At 39.2% G+C, this 7,240-nt stretch overlaps 1 long non-coding RNA gene across 1 annotated transcript; it reads right to left on the bottom strand.

Moving 5' to 3' along the window:
- Positions 1 to 2,471: 2,471 nt before the first annotated feature.
- LOC140585596 (uncharacterized) lies at positions 2,472 to 4,851 on the bottom strand. Its single transcript, XR_011987540.1, has 2 exons — positions 3,693 to 4,851; positions 2,472 to 2,737 (listed from the first exon to the last, which is right to left on the bottom strand). It is a non-coding gene; the product is annotated as an uncharacterized lncRNA (long non-coding RNA).
- Positions 4,852 to 7,240: the final 2,389 nt, after the last annotated feature.

Here is a 7,240-nt window from a genome sequence, read left to right as displayed (position 1 = left end):
CCCGCACATATTTTTCCCAAGTTGCGATAAAAGAGCTGTATGAAAAATGCAAATCTAAGATTGAAGCAGAACTGTCGCACGTGGAATACTATGCAACTACAACAGACTTGTGGTCCAGCAGGACAACGGAGCCCTACATGAGTCTGACGGTCCATTTCATCGCAGAGGACTTCGAGCTAAAAAGTCGCTGTTTGCAGACGGCATTTTTCCCGGAAAGTCATACAGCCGAGAATGTCGCAGAGGCCCTGAGAGAAGCGGTGTCCGCTTGGGGCTTAGATGAGACACGTCAAGTCTGTATAACAACAGATAATGCAGCGAACATGGTGAAAGCTGCCGATCTGAACAAGTGGACCAGGCTACAGTGCTTCGGCCACAGACTGCATCTTGCAGTTGGTGAGTAATGACCATGATCTTTATCCAAAATAAAAATACATTTTTACTCAGCTGTTTTACTTAATAACCTGTCCTGAACCTGACAAAACTTGTAAAATGAATTTGTTGCATGTGTGTACGTAGAGCTTTAAAACGTAAGAAAAAATACAGACACTAAACATTTAATTTTAAACAAAAAATAGTTTTATGAGCACATTTGAGGAGCTCTTTTCCAAAATGCGATAACTCCATTTCAATAGTTTTCAGGGAAATTAATTGTTTTACCTAGACCCACACATTTTGTGAATATTCAATTTATCCTGTTAAAATGTTTTTTGCTTAGTCTGAACATGTTGAATAATGATTATTAAATCAAACAACTATATTGTTGTTGAAAAATTCAAAGTAATTTTTTTTTCTTTTCAAAACGCTATAAATCCATCCATTTTTCCCAAAAATTGATGGTTGTCTTTTTTTAAAAGTCTTTTGTCTTTTATTTTTCATGTTCGCAGTTATTAATAAACAATTAAAATGTCTCATTGCAATATTTTACATATTCCTAATCATTACTTTTGCTGGTTCTTTGTGACAGCTTTTAGGTGCCGTTTACATGAACGCGTCCTGCATCAGCACCGAAAACTTAGAGAGAGAGAGAGAGAGAAAGAATAAGATTTTTTTACTTATTTTGAGGAATTATAGCCTAATGAACAAACATCTGTTAGGAGCGCAGCCACGTTGGATTGCGAGAACGTTCACTAGGCTAAAATTAAGTTCGGTGCTTATTGGGGTTTGGAAAGAAACTGCATCTTGCAGTACATTTTAAACAAGGAAATTATTATTGCCGTTTATCGCGTTTTGGAAAAGAGCTCTTCATTTATTGTTTGAAATAAAACAGTGTGCTTCAATAATTAAAGTTCGCAATGTTTTGTTTGTTTTCTCCGCTTAGAAAATGCAGTGAAAAAGGATGGCCGCAATGATCGTGCTACAGGAGTCTGCAAGAAGCTGGTGAGCCACTTCTCTCACAGCTGGAAGGCCAGCGATGCCCTGGCAAAAGTCCAGAAGGAACTCAATCTACCATCACATTGTCTCATCTCAGAATGCCAAACAAGATGGGGTTCCAGACAGATGATGATCAGCAGGATATTAGAGCAGCAGCAGGCTTTAACTCAGGTCCTGTCTGCAGACAAGAAGCTGCGGCATCTAATTCCAACCTGGCAAGATATAGATGTGCTGGAGTCTGTAAGCAAGTCACTGGGCCCAATGCTGGATTTCACCGATGCACTTTCAGGCGATGAATACGTCAGTGTCTCCTTTGTAAAGCCAGTTCTTCAGCTCTTCAACACTTCACTACTGGAAATGCGAGAGGAAGACACAGACCTGACCAAGAACATAAAGATGAAGATGCTGGACTACCTCAATGAGAAATACGAAGATGATGATACTCAGAAGCTGCTAGATATGGCATATTTTTTGGACCCCCGGTTCAAGATAGACTTCATCAGTGCAGACAAGAAGACCCAAGTTAAGGCCAGAGTGGTATCACAGATGATGGAATGCCAGGAGAAATCAAGCTGCAGCACTGACGTGGAGCCCAACGTTACCAGTGCACCCCAGGCAAAGAAAGCAAAGAAGTCATTGGGAAGCTTCTTTAAACAGAGAGAAACTGAAGCAAAGGGTGATTCCTCTCTGACCCTAAAGGATGCTTTGGAAGCAGAGCTAAACACTTACCTGCTAACACCTCCAATAGACAAAGAGGAGGATCCACTTGCATGGTGGAAAGTACACAAACTAAGCTTTCCTCATCTCGCCAGACTTGCCCGCAAAAACCTGTGTATTCCTGCGACAAGCTCGCCGTCAGAGAGACTTTTCAGTACTAGTGGCAACATCGTCACTTGCCAACGAACCTGTCTCAAGCCTGCAAAGGTTGATAGTAGAGGTCGACCGATATGGGTTTTTCAATAGCCGATGCCGATATTTAGGAGTCAGGGTCAGCCGATGGCCATTATATGCTGCCGATATTTTTTGGCCGAAAATTGGACGTTTTCCCCTCTATTTGCATGATAAAATATCACATTAATAATAACAAACGATACACAAAATTTCTCAACTTAGCATTTACTGAATACTGACTTGTGTAAATTTAAATATAAACTTAAATAACAAAAACACAATACAACTTATAAACAACTTAAACTTATAAACAATAAAGATAGCAGCATCAGAATCTCTTTAGCAGCAAACTCATTCTTCAGCTCCCAAGCTCACCAGTCTGCTGCAGATATTGCACCTGGCTTTTCCTGGTGTTGGCTTTGTGAAATGCTGCCATACAGGATTAGATTTTTGTTCAGCCATCAGACAGCAATTACTAAAACAGAAGAATAAATGCAAGGTTAGAATTTTTATTATAGTACCTTCATCTTCAATTCATTCTACAATTCCAGTATTCCATGCACATTAAAACAATTACACTCTAATACATTTTGAAGAAAAAAAAAACACTAAGTGCATCATGGTATGATGAGTAGTGTACACTAACATGTTGTTTCTGTTGTTAGCAGACAGATAGCTTAAAGCCAAATTCACAATCAGAATCTAGTGATCCCGGAAAATAAAATAAAATAACTGTCGTATTGCACAGCCTTGTATGCAAGGACAACATAAGCCCCTAGTGATTGTGACGTTGTCTACGTATAAGCCCGTATAAAGGACAGACATGTTTAATGAGGAAACTAACTGCGCAAAGTCATGCACTTTTTATCTAGACGTCTGACAAATTGTTTGAATCTCCGGTCTCAAATGAAAAAAAGTTGCACAGAAGGACCATTGTCAGCATCAGCTCAAGTAAATGGTAACCAGGCTTTCGAACAAACACTTTTCTCCGCCATGCATTGTTCTTAGCAGCTCTGTGTCTCCCGAGGACGGCGCTGTCTGTGATCAGGGCAGAGTAACGCAACTCTCACACACGCTGCAGTATTTGAGAGCTGCCTGCTCCGCCCCACACACTCACAGAGTGAAACTCTCCGACACAAGAAAAAAAACGTAACTGATAACATCGGGCAGATATGGTAATAATTAAAATGTTAACAACTAAAATGATTTTTAACGATTAAAAAACGTCTGTGAGCCCACCAATAAGCGCACAAAACGAACTCTATTAGAATCAATGATCCTTAATGTTACCTGTAAGCTACAGTTGGTTGAAGGCTCATTATCATTACCCCAGTTCCCAATAGCGTAATTCGCGTTTTCTTTTAAAGCAACATTTCATAGCAAACTACTTAAATAAACAGGTCATTGAAAGATCAGAATTTAAGCCTTACCGTTTTATCCCAGGACTCTTCCAAAACTTCTGGCTGTGGCCCTGCACAAGGCAGCATGGGTCACGTGTTCCACAGCAACAATAACACTGGGCTGCCCGCAGACGTGCCTGTCTGAAAATCGGCGTAGTGCACTCGGATATCGGCCGATGCGGATACATTAAAAAATGCTAAATATCGGCCCGATATATCGGTCGACCTCTAGTTGATAGACTTGTATTCTTAGCTGAAAACCTTGAGTTAGCAAAGCAAATAAAAAAATATATATTTAAGTTATGTTATGAACCAATCAGGGGGGTTGGTGTTGCAAAGCTGCTGTTTAAATGTGTTCAGCTTTTCTGTTTACAGGAATATGTTCTCTAATCTGTTTAGAAGATTTAATACAAAATATATAAAAATTTTATTTCATTTTGTTTATTTCATATATTTAGCCATGATTATGATGACCAACACCAACACTGTTTTACTTTGGCACTTTGGCTAAGAAAAGTTGACTTAAAAGATTGTGAACCAAAATGCTTATAAGTTGTTTTATAAAAAATATATTTATTTTAAGTTATATTGTTGTAAATCAATCAGGGGGGTTGGTGTAAAGCTGCTGTTTTATTTAAAAATGTGTTCTGCTTTTGTGTTTACAGAAATGTTCGAATTTTGGAATAAAATATTAAGTAACCTTTTTGTCACTTGTAATGAAGCTTGCTTATTAGTGAAATTATTAATATGTAATTATTGGTAATTATTGACTTTAGCCTGGATTGATGGCTCTCAATATCGCAATATATATCGTTTGGAAAAAAATATCGCAATGTAATTTTTTTCCAATATCGTGCAGCCCTACTCTGCACAAGGGTCGGGCTAAAACGGCATCATACACCTTCCCAAAACACATAAAATCAGTAAGCTTGGGAATGAAATAGGTTAATCGCACAATAAACAGCACAACAGATCAAATAAAATGCTAATAAATGTTAATAATGTTAATATTGATGAATAAGTGCTACAGTGATCAACCAAAACAGTGCTCAATAAAATCTTTACGTGCCATTAAATAAAATCCATACCAAATAAAACACACACACAGAAAAACAAAGCACACTTACCTAAAACCCGAAGTGTCCTCTGTGTGCTTCAGGAAAGTGCATCACGTGAACCCTGTAGGATGGAGTGTCACCACCTAGACGTACCGGGGCAGCTTTCGCCTAGGATCAAGGCAGTTGGATGGATGTCAACTTACCTCTGGGGGTAGGTCGTTTAGATAGATGGCTGCTTCCTTCTGGGGGCTGGGGGTTTGGGTGAATGTCAGCTTACTTCTGTGATCAGGGTCTTTGGGTGGAAGTGAGCTTACCTCTGGGGTCAGGGGGTTGAGTTGAAAGCAGCTTGCCTCTGGGGTTGGAACATTTGGGTGGATGTGATCTTACATGAGGGGCCTGCATTTTTGGGTGGACAGCAGTTTGCCTCTGAGATCGTCTGCCGCCGCCCCCCAACTTTCACAGCCAGGACCCCCTCCCTTCCCTAAGGTAGAATAATTCAGACATCCCAACCTGCAAAAACTCAGTTCAGTGAGGTGCCCCCAACCGCCCGACAAGGAGTGAGATGTAACTCCAATAAACTTGATTTCACAGTTTAATTTCTTCATTAATTTCCTCTAGTCAGCGCACTAAATTACGAAGGTCAATATTATGTATTATTTTGACAATAATATAAGTAGATTATTTTACCATTTATGCAAATTCCTTAATTATATTCCATTGCTACGTTACAAAAGTGTTCAAGGAGTCTTTCATGACAGCATTGGCAACTAACCAAGTATCTAACTAGTGTAGACCTGAATAATACAGCACATGAAATGACACTTGTTAAACTCACCTCAACATGCATTTTACAGTCGTTTAAACCGTCATGAGCAATGCTGAAATCACTGTTGCTAACAGTACAGCACGCAACACTGTCATTATTTTCATCCTTATTAAACATGGATACACTTTCTGAAGTGAAATGCGTTTTATACTTCCGTTTTTTGGGGCACTCTCCGTCTGTCATGATGCTCCACTGAACCGATAACTTCGGTCCTCGAGAAGTTAAATAGAAGCCCGCCCACATTGAAATCTGAATGGCTTAATTTGCTAAGTAAACCAATCAGGATGCTGTCTGTCTAGCACGGGCTACAGGCACACACGCAGGGATCCACACATATATGCACGTTCTCTCTTTCTCTCGCTCATTCCGTCGTACGCGCGCGTCTCTCGAGTGCGCGATGCACACACTACTGTCTCGCGTGCATGCTCTTGTTTACTTCCTCTTCTTTCCGGGATATTTTATTCAATTTGCGGGTATCAGGGAGTCGCTGTCAATATGTGGGAGACTCCCGGAACTTCCCGGAGAGTCGGGATGTCTGGATAACTGCTTATTTGTACTATAATGATAGCTGTTAATTTTCAGGGAGCTGTGATGATATTCGAAATTGTGCAGGGTTATATAAGTACTGTGAAGCTGTCGTTATCCAGTTAAATGTTTAAAAATATGTATTATTTTATCATATTTTATGTATACTTTAAGCTTATTCACAGGTCTCTCCTGCGTCCATGCCTACTTCAATGTAAAATCAGACAGATTGCTTAACTTGCAGCTGTCCAATTACGCGTACATATTTTATTGCTGCAGATAATTAAGGTAGGTAATACAACGCTGAAGGTTAGATGTATAGTACGATTACATATGTACAACATGTGGTCATTTCAGTCAGACAAACGTTTAAAATGGAAAACCAGCTTTCCGTTTTTACCGGCAATTTCCATAGCACGTCTTAGTCGAAGTACTACACTGCCATCTATTGGACAAGTCAGGTTACTGAATCGTGAAATGTGTCTACTAAAATGGATAATATCTTCAGTCATGTTTTCTTTTAGGACCACTACAAGAGGATTATCAGTATGAAGGTTTATCAATAAAAATAATTTATTAAACTAAATATTACAGGGCTCTCCCTGAAAATAAGACGCTCTTAGCTTCCAAAGGCAAGGACACATTCTAGTGATTTTCCAGGAGACTGGACCTAACTAACCTGGGGCCTTATTAAAAAAAACAATCAATCAATTCATGTTGAAGCTCACAAGGTGTGGAGAACAAGAAACACAAGTAAGGGAGAAAGGCAAGGTGCAAAGCATACACAAGCAGTGTAACGACATATCAGTTACAATGTATGATTAAAAATACATCATTTCTCACAGTATGAATAGTGGCCCGTTGCTCCTACTATAGCCTCACGCCTCCAGGGTCATGGGTTCAATCTGCACCCCTGCTGTAATAAACAGTGACATTATTACAGTAACATACTGTTTAAAATAGTACAATACTGTAGAAAAAACGCTTTCTGGGCAATATTTATGAGAACCTTGTTGATAAAATACTGTAATGTACTGTAATTCTGTACATGAACTGGAAAAAAATAAACTGTAGAATTTACTCAGATTGAATGATGTAACAATTTGCACTCACTTTTTTGGGTTGACTTTATACCAATTCTAAGAAACATTTTAAATAAATAAAGCTAT

The sequence above is a fragment of the Paramormyrops kingsleyae genome, unplaced genomic scaffold (assembly GCF_048594095.1).
Source record: "Paramormyrops kingsleyae isolate MSU_618 unplaced genomic scaffold, PKINGS_0.4 ups33, whole genome shotgun sequence".
NCBI classification, from domain to species: domain Eukaryota; kingdom Metazoa; phylum Chordata; class Actinopteri; order Osteoglossiformes; family Mormyridae; genus Paramormyrops; species Paramormyrops kingsleyae.
Note: the sequence above shows the minus strand (reverse complement) of the source record. Positions and strands in the feature narration are given on the sequence as shown.